Genomic DNA, 23,556 nt, shown 5'->3' with positions numbered 1-23,556 from the left:
CGCTAGTGAGCCAAAACTTTATTTGCTTATATCTTAGTCCAGTTATGAGATACAAAATTGGTGTCTTCGATAAAGTTGATCAACTAAATGAGACCTATTCGCCTTATTAGTTAAGAAAATACTCAAACGATAGGCGAACATTTTGATTGTTCATATCTCAGTTTAGTGATGAGATACAAAATTGGTGTCTTGGACAAATGTGTTCAACTGAATGAGATCTATTCACCCGAAAACTTATTAGTTTGGAAACCATTCACTAGATGGCGCTAGTGGGCAAAGATTTTATTTTGCTAATATCTCAGTCAAGTGATTAGATACAAAGTTTGTATCTTGGACAATGTTGAACAACTAAATGAATCCTATTCGCCTAGAACTTTATTAGTTCGGAAAACACTCACAAGGTGGTGGTAGTGGTCAAATTTTTTTATATCTCAGCCCAGCGATGAGATTCGAAATTGGTGTCTTCGACAAAAGTGTTCAACTAAATGGGATCTATTCGCCCAGAAGCATAGTAGTTTGAAAAACTCTCCCAAGATGGCGCTAGTAGACAAACATTTTATTTGCTTATATCTCAATCCAGTGATTTGATACACATTTAGTGTCTTTGAGAAAGTTGAAGAACTAAATGAGACGTATTCGCCTGGAAACTTATTACCGTAATCCGGGGTAACATTGATCATTTTTTTTTAATATTTCTTAAATATTTCGTTCGAAAATGCAAATGTTGAAAATTTTATATTTTTAAAACAAGTACTGCCACCCATAGCTCGTGGCTATGTACTGTATTTTGTTTTAAGAAAGATTTAAGCATGTTTAAAAAAATGTTTCAAGTGATTTTTTGATTAAGCTGATATGGGGTAACATTGATCACTCATGTAAACAACATTCGGTAATATTGAAAATGTCGTTACTTACTTAAATCATGGCCCCTGAAGCCGAATATAAAGGCCAAACGCTTACAAGTCATTTACTTTTTGAGGTATTTTAAAATTAAAAACACCTCGAACGCCGGAATACGCCTAAAAGTAGGCAATTTCCTAAGGGAATTTTACATTAGTAACAGTAATTCGACAATGTTGCCTAATTTAACATACTTTTGAAAGTTTTGACAACGGAATCGTTTTCGGCGATGCCATTTTTAGTAAGAACCGCATTTTCCTTGCTCATATCGTTTGCAGAACTTATGTGAGACATGAATCTTCGGTAGTGTCATCCTTAACCATTAAAATCATTGTTTCGAAAAGTTGCCAAATTTACGCATAAGGTAAACGCAATCTTCTCAAAAATCTTCACTTTTATTAGCTCATGAATATAAGAAAGAGAAGCACCATTCATGATTTGGAAATGTTTCATCAATAAATGATAATACGAACTTTTTACGAGATGAGTCATTCCGATCAATTTTACCCTGCTGATCAATGATACCCAGGATTACGGTACTTCGGAAATCACCTAAATGGTACTACTGGGCACAAATTTTATTCGCTCATATATCAGTCCACGGATTAAATCCAAAGAAAGCTATGTGTCAAAATCCTTCTTATATTGGAATTCATTCTCATGATGGCGCTAGTCGGCAAATATTTTATTCGCCTATATTGAAGTCCAGTGATGAAAAATTTAGTATCTTCGAAAACGATGATCAACTAAAGGATATATTTTCGCCCAAAAAAAAAAACTTATTAGCTGGGAATAACTTTTATGTGCGAAACATCAAGGAAACAACCAATAAGAAATTGGTCTGCCTAGGTCAAAACAATGGATACTTCGAGTCGAGCAACAATCGCTTATTTCGGATACAATGCTCCTTACATTTTTAGATGAACCTTGACACCATTTATTGAAGGCTAAAAGAAGAAAACACATGTTTTCTAGCCGTCGAATGAAAAAGATGATCTTTTGGAGGGAGTGAAGAACGAATAAACCGACAAATTGACTTATCCATCCATGAACTGATCTCCAAGGGTGAAGGGTGGCTGTCAAATGAGAGTAAAATTGAATAGCCGCCAACCTAAGTCCAGAACCAGTTTTATGGCTTAACGTGGAAAAGTAAAAATAATTATTCGCAAAATTAAACGTAATAAATGCACTTGAAAGATATTGTTTGCAAGCAGTTATCTACTGCTACTACTATTTTTATTTACAAGAAACGAGACCTTTGAACAGAACCCCCCCCCCCCCCTAAAATGAACACGCAATTTATAGACAGTTTCATAGTATAGTAAAGGGGTTGTTCATAAACCACGACATTTTTGGAGAGATAGCTGGTGGATGGTACAATCACTAAAATCGCTTATTTCAACCATTTATATCAAATATTCCATCATTTGCAATACTCTAAAAATAGGGATGGTACATGCAAATGCAAATCTTAATACAACTCTTCATATTGAATTTCAAGTTTAAAACATAATATGGCATATGAATTCTGCTGTCCTGAATTCCTGTGTTATTGGATTAGATTTTTAAATAAAAAAAATGCAAAATGTTCAAGTATATTTTAAAAATGACCTGGGGTAGAGACGAAAATTCCGAAAACGTTATTATTTTTGATTATATTTATACTTTTAGGCCCGGGGTGTCCGGTCTCTGTGCATTCAGATCGACTTTTTTTGTCGAACTGTGTTAGTTTTAAAGTATTAAAGTTAATATAGATAATTTTTTTTTTGAATTTTACAATCAAACTTTAATGCCCAACACTGTCGAATGTCTAGAAGAGCAAGACCTGTAGCATAACCTTCAGATTTGCTGGAACGAATCAAATTTGTTTCACGTTAAAGTCGATGACTCGTCGAACGTCCATGCCAGAAAGATTGAAAAAAAAAGAAATTTTCGTTCACGTGGACCATAAATCTGTTCAAAATGATTCTTTCAAAAAGTTAACTAGTGGAGGAAAGCAAGATTGGACTGGGGCTGGAAGCTTCTGCAGGATTTTTGTCCAGTTTTAAAATTGGTACAACCTAGGCATTTTTCATTTGTCAGGAAAATATGCTAAGCTACTTTCTGGAAGTTTCTTGATAATCATGCAGAAAATTCCATCATCGCCAGTAGCTTTCATATTTTTGATTTTTCACTTGTAGTTCTCACTTCCTCCAGAACAGTCTTCCAGAAATTTTTGTTCTCTTTATTGAGAATGCTTTCGAAATCCTGAGTAACTTGATTTTCAATTGAACTAGGGAGTCCTAAATAAACATTGTGCGTGCTTTCATACTGCATAGCAAGTTGTTCAACTTCATCGTTATTAGTTTGTAATAATTTGTTTTCCTCTTTCAACGCCAGAATTGGCTTCTTAGCTTTTTTAAAATTTTTGATAATTTCCAAATGGGCTTAGAGCCAGGGTCCAATTGAGAAATGTTGTTCAATATTGTGCTTCACGGTCCCATCGGAAAGCAGTATGATTTTGACGAGAACCAGTCAAATGATTTGCTTCAGCAATGTTTAACCTAAATTCCTCATGATGATGGTGATTGGAATACAATCTTAATGTTATTCACGAACTGAAAGTTTGAAAATTATGAAATAGCATTAAACTTTAATACCCCAAATCATGTAGATACCACCAACTTCAAGTGCAAAGAACGCTGATTTACTTACAAGAACTATTATCCCAATTTGATCTAGAGCTAATTAACAATAGCTACCACCATCTACCAGCCATTCGTCGTTAGCAGAAGTCTTCTTATGACCATTTATGACCACCATTACTCGAAGCACACCTGGTTGGATGTCGTTGCTTCCTTGGACGACGTTCCTCAAATTGTTTCCAATAATTTTAATCGGCTTACGTGTCCCCCTCTTTGTCCTACCGACCATAGTTGCATAGTCTGCATTATTGTCGTAAAAGAAGAAAATTTGTAAGAATAAGAAGGAGGTGCGACTCCGGGATGCCTTCCTCGGGGCAGCTGCAGCTTCTTATAGCGAGGTGTTCTCGCAACATTACACCTCTATGTATACACAAGAAATTAATTAGCAATAAGTAGCTTTTATTGTTATTCACTCCTCCCGGTATGGCAGTCGAGCAAGCGCTTCTTCCGCATTCGCATACAGACAGTAAGACACGCGGCGAGCAATTGAGAATCCGAAGACGGAGCAGCAGGACATTTTGCCGCGCACTCAGTGCCATTCCCGAAGAACCGAAGAAAAAGGTATCGCGAAATCGCACACACGTTTTGTTTACACAAAATGCTATGAGCTTCAATGCAATGGTCGTCGTCGTCATTTAGTGAGCGCGTTCTACATTGTCGCTGCCGCAGTGAAGCAACCTCGCAACCGACGGAAGCCTGACGATCCTGGGCCACCACATATTTGCCATTGCATTTAGAGCTTCTTAGCGAGCTCATTACAAGTAAATGCATTTAGCGTACCATTCCTTATTAGTTCCCGGCCACCTTCATCTACGAGCAAAAGACGAGGCATCCAGTGAGCACTTCTTGTGCACATCTATAAGCTGCCAGTTGGTTGCATTTTTCGTGCTCACCGAAGAAACTGAACGGAAAGTGTGCAATCTTCATCTCGATTCGCGCCACGACGAGCACGCGTGGAATTCAAAGTGTCCCACCTCCCATCCCCACCGCACGAAGTACGATTTGTAACAATTAACGAGATCGAACTTACTGTCCTCGAGAAGGCACTCGGATTGCAGGTTTTTGCGAACTCGAACCAAATGGAAGATAATGCATTTCCATTAAAAACTCGATGTTTAGAAGTGGGGTGCTCTAACTTCCATTACCGATTCGAGTTGCCACCTAAACTTACAATTTTAGGAAATCGCGAATCAATTTATCCGTTGTGATAGAACTGTTGATAGAAAACCGCATTCTTTTGAATCAACAAGCTTTCGGTTTTATAACTGTCCAAGGTTTTTTCTTCGACACCGTCCTAAACGAGCCAAGAAGTCGAACATACAATCGCCTCAGGACAATATTTTTAACAGGACAAACTTGTTCCTGTCGTTTGTCGTTTGGAAAGGATCTGGTGCAGCGTGAAAGTCCATTGAAAGTGTGCACGAGAAAGAGACACACAAGTTTCGACTCATAGTTTAGTTTTCTTTTTCATAGATTCTCACGTTCGAGTGTAGGTGGTGGAGAGTTTAGGCGGATCTTATTGTTGCAACAGCCGATCGATGATGGGACATTCAACTAGGGTGGATCAAAGTGGAAAAAATAGAATCTTCCTCAAGTCATGTTGCAATCATGGTGGCGACAAATCAGAACGTGGAGTTGGCTACTGACTGGGAAGCAGATGAAGCGAGCTTTTCAGTGGAAACCTGTAAACGACTGAATCTGTGTGTTGAGAATGAAGAGCAATAAGCTAATCAGCATATATGCGACAACGATCGATAAGCCCAGTGACATGAAAGATGAGTTCTATGAGAGCCTAGATAAGGCCTACGGGGGTGGGACATGTCACATAAGGACGGCATAGTGGACATATGGCATAAAGCAGCGTCCATTTATTACGTAACGCTAAAATTGGAAATTTTAGCGTTACGTAATAAAGAAAGCAGCAAAAGCTGAAGAAATGCCCACCCACCGTATTGAACAAATGCAGCTCGAGAATGAAGCTCATGAAAGCATGAACCGGAATGATATGCGGAGATTTTATGCAACAGTCTACGGCGCACAGTGGGACGAAATCAAAAAAAGTGGGACAGGTGTGTTTGTGCTGAAACTATTGGTTTTAGCGTTTCGACATGTTCTACAAAGTTTCATCATTTATTGAGTACTTAATTTAGACACTGAAAAAAAATTCACTTGAAGTGATATACACTGAGAAAAAAATAACTTTTTTATTTATTGTCAAAATTGAAAACTGTCTAAGGAAGTATTGTAGGCGACATCATTTCATGAAAGTTTGTCGAAGGCGGAAAAGCTCTATCTCCTACACTGACGAAGTTAGGGGGTAAAAATGATGGGTACCCCCTTAAAACTCATATTTTATCCATAACTTCTAAATTTGAATTTCTACCTTTTAACAATAATCTACAATGTTTAAGGTGCTGTAAAAATGCACATTTTTGCCAAAGACACTAAAGCGCTAGCTCTTCACGTTGAAGATTTACGAACGATTTTCTGGTTTTTTCACATCAAATTTAAGTGTGCATATCTTGTAAAGATGCAAGTAGTAGCAGCTAATTTTATCATCATGCTGTTCCTCAACCTATTCCCTTTTTATATATGTACGAAAAATTACGGGGTCAAACGGGGCTCATCGCACTTTGTTTAATTGAAAATTGTATTTCCTATAATTAAATATATATTTTTTTGTAGTTTTTATTTATGTGGTATAGATTTTAAGTTTTGTTTTCATTTTGCTGTGGAATTTTTAATGTTTGCCCATTTTCAACGATGATAAAATGTAATGTTTTACAATTTTTGTCAAAATTTGAACAGTTATATTTTTTTAAGTAATGTTTATTTTTCCGTGTATCTGACAGCATTTTTATAAGTGAACCAAAGTGCTAAATACCGCTATAAGATTATAATCAACTGTTCAACTAATTCAACTGTACAATTTGATTGTATATACTACAATCTTAGTTATAAAATATAATTGAATTGCACTCCTGATTGATGATTGATGATGATGATTGATGATAGCATTCTATACACTTGAAAAAATCCAGTAATTTTCACGGAAACAACAACTTTTTCTCTACAGCCTTGTCAAATTGAAACTTGAACAGTAAACATTATAAATTTGCCGTTCGTAAAATGGGCCAAGAGTTAAATATCATAACAAAACATAAAAAAAAATTAACAGATAGAATTGAATTGAATTACTTTTTATTGAAGGGATTTTCTGCCGTAGGCAGGTTCATCCCCATTACCAGATAGAAAAAAATAATAATTAAAATTTAGAAAACATACATTTATTTATAGGAAATACAATTTTCAATTAAACAAACTGCGATGAGCCCCGCTTGACCCCGCAATTATTCGTACATATATTCAAAGGGTATAGGTTGAGGAACAGCATGATGATAAAATTAGCTGCTACTACTTGCATCTTTACAAGATATGCACACTTAAATTTGATGTGAAAAAATCAGAAAATCGTTCGTAAATCTTCAACGTGAAGAGCTAGCGCTTTAGTGTCTTTGGCAAAAATGTGTATTTTTACAGCACCTTAAACATTGTAGAACATTGTAAAAATGTAGAAATTCAAATTTAGAAGTTATGGAGAAAATATGAGTTTTAAGGGGGTACCCATCGTTTTTACCCCCTAACTTCGTCAGTGTAGGAGATAGAGCTTTTCCGTCTTCGACAAAATTTCATGAAATGATGTCGCCTACAATACCTCCTTAGACAGTTTTCAATTTTGACAATAAATAAAAAAGTTAATTTTTTTTCTCAGTGTATATCACTTCAAGTGAAATTTTTTTAGTGTCTTAATTAAGTACTCAATAAATGGTGAAACTTTGTAGAACATGTCGAAACGCTAAAACCAATAGTTTCAGCACAAACACACATGTCCCACTTTTTTTGATTTCGTCCCACTGTGCGGCGCGCGGCACAATACCGTACCAGTACCTATTGTATGAAATGACCAAGAAGGGGATCTATTGACCGATAAAACATCGGTGGCTGCCAGATGGAAGGAGCACTTTCAACAATTGTTGAATGGTGAATATGGAAAAGTAGCGAGAAACAGGATGAACATTGATGATGACGACCAGCTGTGGATACACTGACCATTGGAGAGGTTAAATAGGCTATCAGCGAGGTGAAGAACCGTATTACTGCTGGAAAGAACGAAATTTCGTCTTTTATATCTTGCAAATAAGGAATAAAATAATATGTTAATCAGTCCACAGTCCGGGAAGTCTTCTTGAGGTCAAGGAAAAAAGTTAACCGTACTATGAGGAGTATTGGTAACTACAAGTCCATAAATCCAATTCAGCTATTCAATGGAATGTAATCTTTCAATAGTCTTAAAATGTCTAGCTAACCATCTAAACATACCTTCAGATTAGGCCTGCCCAACGTGTGGCCAGCGGAAGGTAGACATGACACGGTCAAGCTTCTCAATCACGGAAGTGAGCAGCTCTACTAGTCGATCCTCCGAGTACTTCTGAAAGTATGAGAGGACGAAGAAATGCCTTCCGGTTGGTTGGATTGCCTCATACGTCGAATCAATAAGAAAGAGTTCAGACTGGAATGCGCCAAGGGATTACCCTGCTGAATTTGGCGTACAAAAGACTGTCACGCATCCTGTTTAACATACTGAGACCACTCGAGGAGTCCTTCGTCGACGAATACTAGGCTGATTTTTACCTTGCGAATGATCGTAGATAAATTCTAGGATTTTTATTTGCTGACCCACCATCTGTTTATTGATTTCAAGGCAACGTACGATTCAATGAAAAAATGAGCTGAGGCAGATAAGGTCTAACCAAGTAACAATTTCTAAACTACAGTCGCCTCTCCACATCTCGATATCGAAGGGACCATCGAGATAGGGAGAGATCGAGACAAAGAACAAATGTTTGATGAATACTAAATTGAAAAACACTCCGTTGCCAAGAAAGTAGTACGCAAACAAGCGTAATTTTGCGCTCCTAATTTGTTTTAAATCCCAAAACTGTGGTCTAGTAATCTTCGATATTGGTCATATCGACATACGGAGAGAAAATTGAGAACAAAAAATCAACAGAAACACATCGAGATATGGAGATATCGAGATAATGAGGATATCGAGATATGGAGAGTGAAAATGTATGCAGACTGAAAGGACTTATGAAATCATCGACATAGGGAGAGATATCGAGATGTAGAACATCGAGATGTGGAGAGTCGACTGTATTAGATGTTATTTATTGAGGTTTTATTAGAGGTGCAGAACATAATTTGCAGTAAAAACCACTTATAATGGTTTGTAGATATCTAGAAGTGCTCCTGTTAAAACTTATTCGCCGGCCAAGTTTGCCGATAATAAATTGTGTTTTGGTAGAGCTGTGTAGTGTCTACAGTGACTCGATCTCATTTTCGTACGGGGGACAGTTTCCACATCAAGTAGGTTTAAAACTATTAAATGATTTACGGACTTCAATGTACTTTATCAATAACGAAGGTCATAGGTGTCATCTATTGCTCGGCAATCATAAGCTCTGTTTATTCGCTAGAATCTTTGGAATATTGGAAAAGTATTGAATTTGTGTCTAAAATTGAGCTAATCCCATATTTGTACACCAAACAGAAATCAAACATACAACATTTAATTTGTTTTTAAGTGCTAGATGATTGCACAATACGTTCATTACGTTGTTCAGATGTAGTAGAGTACATTTGAAAAAAAAAAAAAATAAGCGGACATATTTGAAACTTAAGTAAATTTAAGAAAAATACCACTTTTTCAATGTTTTTTTGCTTAAAACAAACTAGTAAGTCGAACAATAACGAAAGATTTTTCAAGTTCACTTCATAAACGATGATAACTACGAATATTGAAGAAGTTTCAAAAAACTTATAATCAGTTTTAGAGTACCTACGAGTGGATATCGGTATCTCATACTTCACAATCTTGGTTAACACAGCGTACAGGTCGCCAAATAATGTTTACATGAAATTTAAAGTGTAATTTATCAAACTTATTGTGATTTAATCTACCAATCATGTAAAATAGGACTTGACCTTTCACTTTAGATATAATTTGATTTTAAATTTTACCATTGAATTCAGTTTAAATCGATTTTTTCAACATGCTTGCAGTCTCCATGTAAAATTTCTTTTCTTTCATATGGCATAAGACAATACTTTTCAGAGCCACCCAAAAGTAACATTTAACCAGCGGAAGAATTATTAACGTTGTTGAAAAGAATTGTTTAACACATGACGTTTGAATTTTGTGACAAATTAAGCAAATAAATTGCCACACAAGTTGGAAAACTTGTATGCAAGTTTGCTGAAATCGTCAAATTTAGCATTTTCAACAGTAAATATCTCAAAAACTAGACGTGCTATGATATTTTCGAAAACGGCTATGGATTCAGCAACCCCTAATTCAGTAAACAGTTGTATTTTGGTGCTTGAGACAAAAACGTGTTCCGCAGTGTAATATAACATTTATAAAAAAAATCAGAAACCAAAAATTTTATTGTTCCTACCTAAAACTATCAATGCTCTCTGCTCACTCGGATATTTTTGTATTTTAATTATAACATAAATAAACCGCAGAAAAGTGTCCTATTTTGAGTATAATTTGAAAATAAATTGAAAAATAATTGAATATTGCGAAAACATCAATTATGTCAAGGTATGTAGAGCATAGTGTAGGGTCCTTTGTTGTAAAACGAAATTCTTAGTTAAAATTATTTCTTCAGACAAATTTGAAATTAACCTTTTACTGTTTACATTGTTTGAAAATATCGTTTCATAAGAATTTTGAAGTTATGACATAACAATTTTCCAAACTCAAGAGGGATAGAAACTTTTTATTACTTCTGTAAATTGAATATATTTGAACCAAAACTCTTTCAGTGCTCACGAATATATTTTTTAGATTGAATCCAACAACAAAAATGAACGCTTTTGTTAGAATAATTGGATTTTATAGCAAAAATCATTGAAAAACTGGTATTTCTAATAATTCCAACTAAGTTTAATATTTGTCCGCTTATAAATTGTCCAAATGTACTCTACTACGCCTGAACAACGTAAAATAGCATTTCAAAAAACAAATAGACCTTAAAAATATTTTTAGTATGTTGTATGTTTCATTTTTTAAAGGTGTACGAATATAAGATTGGGTGAATTTTAAACACAAATTCAATACTTTTCCATTGATCCAAAGAAACATTTTATGACTGTTAAATAATAGATGACACCTATGGCCGTTAATATAGGTAAAGAATTTCAAACTCAATATATCATTCAATAGTTTTTCACTTATTTGATGTGACGCCAGTGTCCTGTACGAATATGAAATTGGGCCACTGTACAAGTACTGTTGAAACACATAAAAACTAGAGGCAAGGAAATGGAACGCAAATGAAAGCTTTTTGAGGTACTATATTTCTAAAAGAAGTTTCGCTGTAACGTTGGAATTCAATGAAGCAGAACTTGTGGAATACGTTTTTGAAGGGATAACAGATATTCACCTGAAAAATCAAGCTAGAATGTGTAGAATTTTAACAGTTGAAGAAGATCTTCTTCAAGCATTCAAGTCCATCCAACTTCATCTGAGGCGTACATCAAACTTTCCTGTGTGCCATAACTGTGGTCAACCCGGATATATAGCTGTTAACTGTCGAAGGAATATACAACGATATACAAACTATTTGGGTACAGCTCCGTATTCTGATACGAAATCGATGACCAGAAGGACGACTGTGATCAACAAACCTGCAAATGTTCGGTGTTAACTAATACTGAAGATTCGGCTGATAAGACTACTACAAACTATGACGTACTAGTAGACATGTACTTGACCGACTCCAAAATTAAACTGCTAGCCTTCTTTGACACAGCCCAGTTTGTATGATATGCCTTGGTTTGATTGATCAGGACTTCGTGCTTCGCGTTGAGGTCGCCAGCGATGATGTACCGCCCGTACCGCCGAGTTAGCTTGTTGATGGGCCGTTGCCGACCCGTCGTTGAGGTTTGCTTGCGTTGGGTAGTATGCAGCAATGATGGGCCATCCGTAGCTTGCACTTCTACTCCTACGGCCTCGATGAGCTTAAGCTGCAGGCTCGGCAGCAGGCGGCAGTTTATGTTGTGGCGCAAAGCGATGGCGACTCCCCCTCTTTCAGAGCCGATCTAGCCGCACAAGTCGATGGTTGGGAATGGAGACGCTCAGCTCAGGCTTGAGGTGCGTCTCCGTGATGATGGCGATATCGATGCTTTTCTCTTCAAGAAAGTCGAGGAGCTCGATAGCTTTGTTCCGGAGGGAACAAGCGTTCCAGTTTGCGATCCTGGTGATGGCCTCACGGGCCATATTTAGAGAGGAAAGCAAATACCACCAAGTTGGCGGCGTCGATCTGTTCCGACTTGGAACGGCAGGCTCGCAGCCGTTGGAGCAATTTCCTGGTGTATTCCAACATTTGTTCCGGCGTGTACAGGGAGCCGTTGTCGGAGGGAGGAGGAGTGCCGGGAGCACTGGGTCCAGTACTCCCCCACCTAGGAGAGGACGCATTCCGGACCAGTAGAGCAGCGGCGGCGGCCGCGAGGCGTTCCTGAACGGAGGGGCCGGCTGGCGGGATGCCTGCTGGTGGGTCGGTGAAAGCGGTGGCAGGTTGGGCACCTGGTAGCGGGGAGTCGGAAAGTGCTCCTCAGTCAGCGGTGGGGGTGGTTGGCGCTGGCGTTGCCGTCCCAACTTCTTGGCGGATGCTTGCTGGTGGATTGCTAGGAACTCCGCTCGTTTGGGGCAATTACGGCTGCTGCCCTCGTGGTTGGCACCGCAGTTAGCACATTTCGGTTCGATGCCCTCCTCCATTGGTTGGCATGTCGTCGTTGCGTGCGCGCCGGCACATTTACCACAGCGGGGCTTCATGTGGCAGTTCCTAGTCCCGTGACCGAACGCGAGGCAGTTGCCACACTGTGTCACGTTTCGTTCAAAGACAATGTTGAAGAGAGCGCTCACCTTCGTCAGGCTCGCCATGGTGATGGAACCTTTCTCCAGGTGGGCCAGGTACAGGTTGTCCCGGTACCTTCCTCCTTGCACTCGCCGGATGGGGAACACGATCGTCGGTTTCAGTCCGACCAACACCATCTCATCGATGATAGCCTCCGGGGTGTATTCCGGAAGCCCTCGAATGATTACCTTCAGCGGTTTGCTACCGGGGGCATCGTGATTGTAAAACTCTAGCCCCTTTGCCTTCAGCAGCTTGCCGGCCTTCTCGTAGTCATTGTGGGAGTCGCCCGTGCCCGTGGGGCACAGCTTGAACAGCGGCTTGATGTTGAGGGCCGCTAGTTCCGACCGCAGTGCCGCGATGTCCATCGTCGCCGCGAACAGGGGGGCAACCTTTGCAATCTGGGGGACTTTGTCGACTGGGAGGGAGGCCAGCAACCTGCTGTTGTAAGCTGCTGGGTTGGCATCTTCATTGCGGGCTCGCTTCGGGGCGCTTGTTTGCCCGTTGTCTGCCAGTTGGGCAGGGTTCGAGGCGGAATCCGCCTTCTGTATTCGGTTGCGACCCATTGCAAATGCTATGGGCCGCGGTTGTTCTGCTGCTACTTGCTACAGGGAGACTCACTCACTAGCCAAACCAAAAAGGTATTATAGCGCCGAGGAGCAGTCAATTTCGGAAGCGAACAAATTGAAAAAAACACGTCCTTACTGAACGGCTGTCCGAAATAGAATGATGATTGATTGATCAGGAAAAAAATTGTCCTTACAACGAAAATAAAACATTCAAGGGTATCGGAGAAACTCGGTTGAAAATTGTTGGCAGATTAGTAACTAATGTTTGTATTCAAAATTTATTTTTCAGAATTGAATTTTTGGTGATTCCTGATTCGGCTATGATGTAATAATTGGTAGAATTGTTATGAAAACCATAATGGTAAATCGTCTGTTGGATTACAATATTCGAATCTCTAGAGAATGTAGATTACTTCTACAGCTACCCGATAACGAAGACCATCCAGCGATTGCCAACCATCAATGAACACGACACAATTATTACCAAGTTGTGCGCTGTTTTGTCTTCTCTATTTTGTCGAGTCAGTGCATGCAAGACTACATTTCAGACAAGACGTACTACCGAGCGCGATATTCGTTTGATTCTGTTTTGATTTCATCTGCAATAAGTTTGAGCAACAATTTACCTTAAGATTAAATCTAATATAAGAATAAATCGTGTTTTGTTCAAGTGTATGTTTCAATAGTTAGGTGATTTTTAATAAATATAAGCTAAAATTCGCTGCGTGATAAGTGCTCTAAATTGATCGAACGAGGAAAGCAGATTTAGTTTACTACGCTACTAAGCTTGTTCCACTGATCTCCTTGAGTACTCGAACATCGTCAAATTCGTATTTTTCGAACTCCTATTATTGATGGTGAAATGAACAAAGCTGAACAAAAGGTAACAAATATTGTACAGTTGGTTGACGATAAAAAATCATTGAAGAATCTGCTGATATTGGTAGCGATCATTTCGAAAATTTACTACAGATTTTTAAAAGCTATTTCTCTAATTTCAAACGACCTGCTTAACCTCAAACTAATTATGATATGACAATTACTCTTAAATCCGGTGCACTATTTTATTTTAAACCTACATGACTTTCACAGTTAGATAAGTTGAATGTTTATGAAAAAAAAGATTTGCTCAAATCAGGCATATTTAAAGAGAGTGACTCGCCTTTGGCAAGTCCAATAGTTTTAATTCCGAAAAAAATAAACAAAAAACTAAATGAGGACACTTATTAATATAACTATCCGTTGCCACTAATTGAAGATATATTTGATAAACTAAAATACAAATCCATATTTTCAATACTAGATTTGAAGTTTGAAGGATTTCATCAGATAAAAATTGCTTCTGAGTGCACTAAATTCACCTCTTTTATAACTCCTTCTGGACAATATGAGTATTTACGAGTTCCGTTTGGGCTTTGCAACGCGCTAGCAGTATTTCAAAGATTCATCAACAAAATTTTCAAACTTCTTATTGATGAAGGCAAAATTATTGTTTTTATTGATGATATATTAATGGCATCTGAGACAATTGAAGAGCATTTTAAATTTTACAAGAAGTTTTAAAAATTCTAAGTAACTTCTGTATTTCTGATTGTACGACGTTTCTCAGAACGCCATTCCCCAGAAAAAAAATATAAGATTCTAGGACTGCTAAAACCCAGGTAAATAGAAACCGATAGTATAGCATTATTTTTTAACCCATCCAGACGATTTTGGCATACTTTGCATAAAAAAACGAAAATTGATACAATTATTTTAAATCGAAAATTAGAGCTTTTCCCCTACAACGGCATTTAACACTTCAGTCGTCGCGCTGTTGTATTTTGTACAACAGTGGTGGAAAAACCTCGCTAATCGTATATAGCATCAGCATGGTGGTTCTGACAGTCGCAAGCCACGCGACGACTGAAGGGTCAACTGGAATTAAAACAAACGATTCGTATTAAGATGGTCCATTCCTATATGAAAACAAATCAACTTGAGAAAATCGCAAGTTAGTTACACTCCAAATTGGATCCGCAGAAGCTACTCTGACAATAACAGTGAAATCCGTCAACTTTAATTGAATTTGGTGGATGTAACTTAAGATCAGGGCAGACAATCGTCAGATTCGTCACCGTGTGGTGACGAAATTAAAAAAAGACATCGTCATCCAGTATAATAACTCTGGCAGGTCATCGTTTCGTCGTCGACGAAAGAATGCACGACTAACTTCAATCCAAAATCGTCAACGAGCAAATTTTTCTTCATTCCGATTGCTACCCTTACTCAAAAGAAGAAGGCATTTACTGTATATTCGCTTGCTTCGCACTAACAAACGAATGCCATTACATAATTGCTTGTATTGGCAAATAAAACCACACTCCCCATGTTTCCACAATAGCTCTGTTGGTATGTGCATGGAGTTCACGATCCAGAGATCGTTTGTTCGATTCCAGACGGGTTTTGTTGTTTTTATTTTATTTTTTCAAAAAAATGATTTTAATCTGTAGAAGGCAAGATTCATATTTTTAGTCGGCTCAGTGCTCCCGAACGAAGATTCACCCGTAAGGAAGGAATCGTATTTGTTCGTCATGAAGCCGAGCCTATGTATCGGATCTCTGTGGCAAATCGTCTTCCGACGCTGGTTGAGTGACGATGACGATGCTTCTTTTAGTTCCGTTGCCGACTTTTTCCATTTTACGGTGACGATTGTCTGCCCTGCTTAAGTTTTTTTTAGTTTGATCAACCACCCTAGTGCACACAGGCTTGGATATTCTGTAGCCTTTACGTTTTGTTGAAAATCTCCTAAAGCACTTTATAAAACAGAATCGGACTTCTCTTGTGTAATTCGGTTGCATTATCCTTAATAAAACGAAGAATGTAAACCTAGGAATAACAGTCAATGTTCAAAAGAAGGGAATCTACGAAAGCATGAAAACAAATAACAACCAATTTTTTAATATAAAACAAACAACACTAGTGCAAATCACTTTTATGAGAATACAATCAAAAAGAACAGCCATGATTCAAAAAAAGGCAGAATAATCTAGGAAAACAATAAAATACTTGATTTTCTTAATAATACGTACACCACCAGTATGTCTCAAGTATAACAAGAGTGAATAAAGAATAATTGAACAAAATAAAAACTGAAACGAACTATCTATCGCAAAGGTGAAAAAGGATTACAAGACAGTATTTAAGGAATCTAGACTTAACATGAGATAAGGAACGTAAACACTCAACTTTGGGTGAATTAAGGCCGTTCTGATTTAAAATATTGGTCATTCCTATGCTGAGAAAATGTATCATGTGTTTTCAGTGTAACTTTTGGAAAATATTATAATTTTAGGAAAAAACAGTGTTGAAATTCATTTTTTTTAATACTTAAGAAGTAAAACTAATGAATGATAGAGAATTTCAATTAGACATATAATCTCACAGATGTGAACGAAACATTTTTGTATGTTTTTCAAAGGGATAAATTCATTTTTCTACGGGAGGGTATGATGGAAACAAACAAACCTTTGCATAGTATGTACTGAAGTTTACAGCACCACCCTACACTATCTCGAGGAGCCATCTGCGCCCCGATAACTAGGCTCCAGAATAGTTTCGAAAGAAAGTCAAACGGGTACAACGTGCAAGTGGCAAGAAAACGAAATAAAGTTGAATACATGGAGCTCGGGAAAAAAAGCTAGTTGGTATCAACTAGACAGAGTTCAACTGCCTGTAGAAGACTTTTCTCCCTTGTCGATCGGTACCAGGAGCGGGTATTATTGCGAAAAACTTATGCTTTCACCGCCGATGGTGCACACAATCTTGAATCTAGCACGGCTTGCACAACCACCAGAGTCCAAAGTTGCTGGAGATACACACGAACAATAGTTGGAAATCGATTTCGCCACCTATTTTCCCACCCTGAGATGCTTTCGACCGATTCGAATTTTCTGAAAGATGCTATAAGAACCCAGCAACCCTAGGAGAGGGGAGATTTCTACAGTCTGCAGGACAATTGAGGATGATCTCCCCTTCCTGCCGAGAGAGCGCAAGAGACGTGCGGTAAAGTGCGAAGAATTGAACTTTGGTGGCCAGAAAATGCCACTCGAGGACAACACACTCAGTAAATTGAGGTGCCATCCCAGACACCTCTCTCAGCTTCAACCTTCTCGGCCTGTCGCCAGTTGTTGAGCTGATGAAATATACATGAGTTCAATTGTGAGCAGGGTACAGTCAAACCTCTTTTTGAGTAATAGGTAGGGGTGCCTAGATTGTTAAGTTCTACCAAGTTTTGTGTCCAATGCAATGATCTCTCAAAGTTTCATGAACAACGTTTATACACATTCGAGTTGGTGTTTGAACTCCGTGGCGCACAAGGTAAAAATTTTGTAATGTCAACTTTACTTATGATTTTTCTTATTAGTCAGAATTTACGTATATAATATTAACGTGAATGGAGATTTCAATGTACTGCTGAAGAACTGTCGAAGAGACGGCTATAGGGGGGGGGGGGGGAGGTTGGGAAGAAATCCTTCAAATTCAATCTCTATTGTACCACTGCAGCAGCTCCGACTCCAAGTTCAAATTTTGAGAAGATCCGATGAAGAAAAAAGTATGCTCCGTTAACCTGGACTGATTCTGTCACCGAGGAGGTTGGATTCCATTTTCCGAGAGTGAATTATTCGAGCTTTTTGTGGATGGGAAATTTTTTGAACCTGGGAAATCAGCTTCGATTTGGATTCGATTCTCGTTCGGACATTCAAGAGGGGAATAATTTCGATTCGTGACGACCGACTGGGACGGCATTAGCAGCCGAGTTGAGCTACATGGGGCAAATTGCTTAGTCAAGTGAGTTGATTATGGTCCCCGGTGCTGGTAGCTGCTGCTTGAAAACGGAATGGAGATGTCCTTGCTTGGGCAGTCCGTTTGGTAGTCGTTGTTAGTCCTTGGGGAGACGCAACGAGATAGAAATGCAATCACTTTTGTGCTGCTCTCAGGGGAATTCCGATTGCATTCATAATACCTTTCACCGAAATCAGTTTCCAGTGCGGTGAACACGCCACGTTCAGCTCTGTGTGATCAGTGTAAAATGTCTGCATCAGAAACGATGGTGTCAGCAGAATCGTTAAGAAGGAGGGATGAAGTTAATACGGAGAGCAAGTATGAGAAAAGGGTAATGTAATTACATTCAAGAGAAAACGGATTAAATTTTCCAATAGGTTTTCAACATGACTTTTTCGGAAACTTTGAGAACTTCTTTCAGAATTTAAGAAAACTTATTCCAGAAGCTTCCATCCGAAACTTTTCTCAAAGCTTTGGAATTTTCTCACGGAAGCTTTGGAAGCTTCTCATAGAAGCTTTGCCAGCTTCTCACAGAAGCTTTGGAAGCCTCTCACTGTAGCATTGAAATCTTCTCATCGGAGCTTTGTAAGCTTCTCATCGAAAGTTTGGAAGCTTCTCATCGAAAGTTTGGAAGCTTCTCATCGAAGCTTTGGGAGCTTCTCACAAAAGCTTTGGCAGATTTCCATCACAGCTTTGGAAGCTACTCATAAATAGTTTGGAAGCTTCTCATCGAAGCTTTGACAGCTTTTCATTGAAGCTTTGGAAGCTTCTTATTTCGCCGAAGCTTCGCCAGCTTCCCCCAGAAGCTTGGAAACCTGCGCCCAGAAGCTTGGGAAGCTTTCCCCAGAAGCGTAGGAAACTTCTCCCAGAAGCTTCCAAAAAGCTTGAGAAGCTACTCCTAGAAGCTTGAAAGCATCTCCCAGAAGCTTTAAGCTTCTTCCAGAAGCGTGGAAAGCTTCTCCCAGAAAATTGGGAAGCTTCCCCCAGAAGCTTGGGAAGTTCTCTCAATAGCTTTAGAAGCTTCTTCTAGAAGCTTGGAAAGCTTCTCCCAGAAATATAAGAAGATTCTCTCAAAAGCTTAGCAAGTTTCTTCTAGAAACTTGGGAAGCTTCTCCCAGAAGCATGGGAAGCTTTCAAAGAAGCTTGGCAAGCTTCTGAGAGATGCATGGGAAGCTTCTGGGAAAATCTTGGGAAACTTCTCTCAGAACTTTGTCTCCCAGATGATCAGAAATCTTCCTCCAGTAGCTTTGTATACTTTTCCCGTCGTACGGACTAAAATTTGAAAACCATGTATGCCCCTTAGAGACTCTAGAGACGTCCATGTCACGCGACTCTCCGCCTAATCCGGAACCGGAGTTTGCACATCAAAACATTTCACAGTCTGAGGTCGCTCTCGGGAACAAAGCTCTTTTGTTTTTGGTGGCCAACTGACTGCTTCTGCATGACAAGGCAAACTCGGCGAATCATCCACTCAAGAAGTGCCCCTGTCCTCATCGTCATCGTCGTCGTCGTCTTCGCGGTTTCGGAGGAAGAAACCTCTTGAGCCCCAGAGGCGGTTGCGGTGGCACGCAGTTCCAGAAAGCGCCGAGTCATACTCATGCTGCTGCCTGCCTTCGCTTAGGGGAAGCGGCGGTAGAATGAACACTTTGAGGATTACAGGAAAAAAATCTAGTGAATTTTGATCACGCACAGACTTTTATTAACATTAAGCATAGTGTTCATGTTGAAACGGAGGTCAATTGAATTGGAATTATTAACGAATATCAAAACCTTGAAAAGTAACGTTTGATGAATTCGATCGGCGTTAAGTCAGAGTGAACCAAGTGACATTTTTCACATTTTGAGAAAAATGTGTTTAAAGTCTAACGCTCTGTAATTTTTGAACTCGTTTAAAATTTGGTTCAATATTTCTATACATCTTTGTGTTACTTTCAAACAATATAATGTGAAGCGATAATCATGAAAAATCATAATCCAAACCTCTCATAGAACGATTTTCTGATGGACTATGTGTACTTGGCCTATCTGACTGAACTGAAAACCACCGTTCAGTGAGTTGGTTCACTCTGACTGAACAATTTCTAGAAAAATAACAATCATTCAATGCTTGCATGGTCAAACTGGGTGCATATCTCTAAGAAAAACAAATTATCAAGACCCTTCGACACCAGTATCGTAAATTTTTCAATGATCCATATCGTCAATACCGAAATCAGTGGCATAACGATAGCTTGAAAATTAAGGTTTTGCAGGGTCAGAGTATTGAAGGCCGGAAAAATTCATTTATATGTTCAGCCAGAGTGGACCAAGTGAAAATCTTGAGTACCGACCAAAATATACTGGTACAGGTCCAATAAGCGGGATCTAGCACATTCCATGCATACATCATAGAACGACCATAAAGTTTTATCGAACTCTGAAATGTATTCAAAAAATGCAATAATCAATCAGTTTATTGCTTTTCAACACTTGGTCCGCTCTGTCTGCACAAAAATTGTTGCAATTTCTGATCACCCATCCAAATATGATAAATGGTCAAAAGCCAAAATCAAATGCATCGAATCAAGTAAAATTTATGAATTCCTATTGATGAATGAATAGGAGAATCATTCGATGTCGAAAAACCTGATAAATCACTTGAAATTTTTCTAATTTCCTCGCATTCCTCAGCGCGCTGATAATTTTCGCTATTATGGGAATAAGCACTTGGTCCACTCTGACTGTATACTTTTATCGATTTTTATTGATCATCCAAAGTAAATTTATCACATATCTCTCTTAGTTCACAGAACTCACCAAATCTGATTAAAGTAAAATGGAGGTAAGGTAATTTCGCATCTAATGACAGAATAATCCAATTTTCCCCAGTTTTGTACTTGATCCCCTCTGACTTAACGCCGACCAGATGTAACTATAGATCAAATTGTCAACCAGATTTTTAGTAGGGTTTGCTACCGTATTCAAATATCCAGATGGTCCAAAGATTGCTCACCAGACAACGCAACACTTAACTCCACGGAACCGAGATGGATCTTATTTAAATCTCCTCCATTCCCATCCATTCCGTTGACTCTTGCTTCCCTTGCAATTCAACAATAAACAGAAGATCAGATTTCATTACACACGGTGTTTAAAAGGTCTATCATGTTTCAATGAGCTGTAATACCATAGACTTAAAAATTGTAATACTTTCATGATTAGGCATGATGTGCTATCCTCTTTTTCTTCCTAAGGATAGCTACCAACATCCTCAATTAAAAATAAAATCCAAAACTTCACATTAAATCCGCCATTCCAAGTTGTAAACTCCCGGTGTTTTCTTGTGGAAGTGCAGGGGACTCCTCGGCTTCTATAGACGGATTTCACGCCAACTCGACACGCAGCACCCCTTCAGAATTCAATGAAACTTTCTGGATGTCAAAAGTATGTGAAACTAAGATACTTTGCATCTTTTGTTTTTTCAAAATCGATCTAGACTAACATTTGGAAAGAGTCAAAGTTTTTTTTACTTTTTTTCATAAACCCGTATAACTCAAAAACGGTAAGACAAAAATTCGATGTTAGAAAAACTTTTTTCTTTAAAATATGCCCAATTTGCAATGTATGGACGACTTTTAGCTAATTTAATTACGAAACTTTTTGCTTAAGGATGATCAAAATCTGAAGTGGCCGATTTTTTTAATCGACTTTAAAGTTTTGAATCATTTATTTTTCAGTGTATAAAATGTTTTCTATTTTTTCAATATTTTTTTCTAAAACTTCAGGAAATTTCACGACAGTCCCTCATAAGCACTTTTTTGTAGGTCTTACCATTTTTGAGTTATACGGGTTTATAAAAAATAAGTAAAAAATAACTTTGACTCTTTCCATATGTAAGTCTAGATCGATTCTGATAAAAAAAAAACAAAGTATGTAAAGTATCTTAGTTTCACATAGTCTTCACACCCAGAAAGTTTCATTGATGTTGAAGGGGTGCTGCCAGAGCAGGTGTAGATGTCGATTAAGCTTGTACATTCCACCTGATCGTGTACGCGATCGAGATCTTGTCAAAACCCATTGCCAGTCAGTTTCTTCTGTAATGGAAATGCCTAATGCAACCGACGAACTCATCGTAATTGGCGATTTCATTCTACCTGTCATATTTTTGAAAACGTCACATAGCAGCTTTATGTTTCCGGATGTGGATCACTCTGTTATTTATTTCAACGCCTCGTTTCTCCTGGATAAGTACAGTTCAGCAAATCTTTCACAAATCAACAATGTCATCAATCAAAATCATCGCAGTTTATATCTCTGCTTTGTGAGTGCTCAGGATGTCGCCCCGTTTTTATGTGAAGCTCCTACATTTAAAGGAAGCATTTCTACAGAGGATGATTTTGGCCGAAAACAGTACGGTGTCTACTTGTGGACTTGTGACTCCAGCTCTATTAGTTAGCGCCGACTATCATACGCGGCAGCACGATCGGATTCGACCACGGTAATCTCCTTAGGGCATATCAGACGAAGCACCGTTGCACTCCTTCTATACAAGCAATTTGAGTTTCGTGATATGGGGCCCATACTTGAACAGCATATTCCAGAATACTTCATACAAGTGAGCAGTAAGCGGACTTCAAAGCCTATGGATCACGAAAATCGAATGCGTTACGTCGAATAAATCCGAGTACAGGAAAGGCCTTGGCAGTGATCGCAGCAACGTTCTTGTTGCTTGTCAACTTTCCGTCCATAACAACTCTTTCATAGATCTTTTATAGATGTTACGTGTTCCAGCAACGTTCCATTCACGCTATAGCGAATTACGTAATCGACCGACACGTCCCAAAAAAGACTCCTTAGTTAGTCCTTATCCTTGGCAAACGAAAGAACTGCATCGTCTGAAATCGAGAAAAAGAACAGCCCTCAGGGAGTACATAAAGCATCGAACATCTCTTCGTCTTAGTTATGTCCATAACAATTACGAATGTGAACAAGTCGTGAAACGATATTTTCTGCAGTATCAGTAAGGAATCTAAATAAAACTTAAAGCATGCCCTAAGCAGTCTTGGAAATTGGGGAACGAACAACTTCATGAAGCAGACTTGCCGTCCTCCATGATGCTCAATGGCATCTTAGCTTCCACCCCGAATAACATTTGTGAACAAAAATCTGCTAGCGTCTTTACCGAAGATAGTTTGATCGAAGACGATTATCAGCTCACCGTCAATAATGGTCCACTTCTTAGTGAAAGTGCGATCGCTATCGTTATTGACAGAAACGAAGTTGCTAGATCAGAGCATGCTCAAAACTAAAAAAAAAAATCCAATCATGAGTTCCACGAAGGATTACATCCCATAAGAGTTTCTCTTGAGATTCCATCGCAAGTTCATCTAGGGATACATTCGGAAGTTCCCCTTGGGACAAGTTTCTCAACAGGGGGTTCACGTACCCCTGACCATGCGGAAAGCTCGCTGAACGGAACACCTTCCACCGAGCTGTTTTGTTGTGGTTATCAAGGTTGGGAAACAGTGCACTAGGCAATCCATCGAAAATTTCTCTAGGGATTCCATCATGAGTTCTTTTAGGGATTCCATCTGGAATTCCTCCAGCGATTGCATC

Source organism: Aedes aegypti, chromosome 1 (assembly GCF_002204515.2).
Source record: "Aedes aegypti strain LVP_AGWG chromosome 1, AaegL5.0 Primary Assembly, whole genome shotgun sequence".
In the NCBI taxonomy this organism is placed as follows: domain Eukaryota; kingdom Metazoa; phylum Arthropoda; class Insecta; order Diptera; family Culicidae; genus Aedes; species Aedes aegypti.
This window is presented reverse-complemented; position numbering follows the sequence as displayed.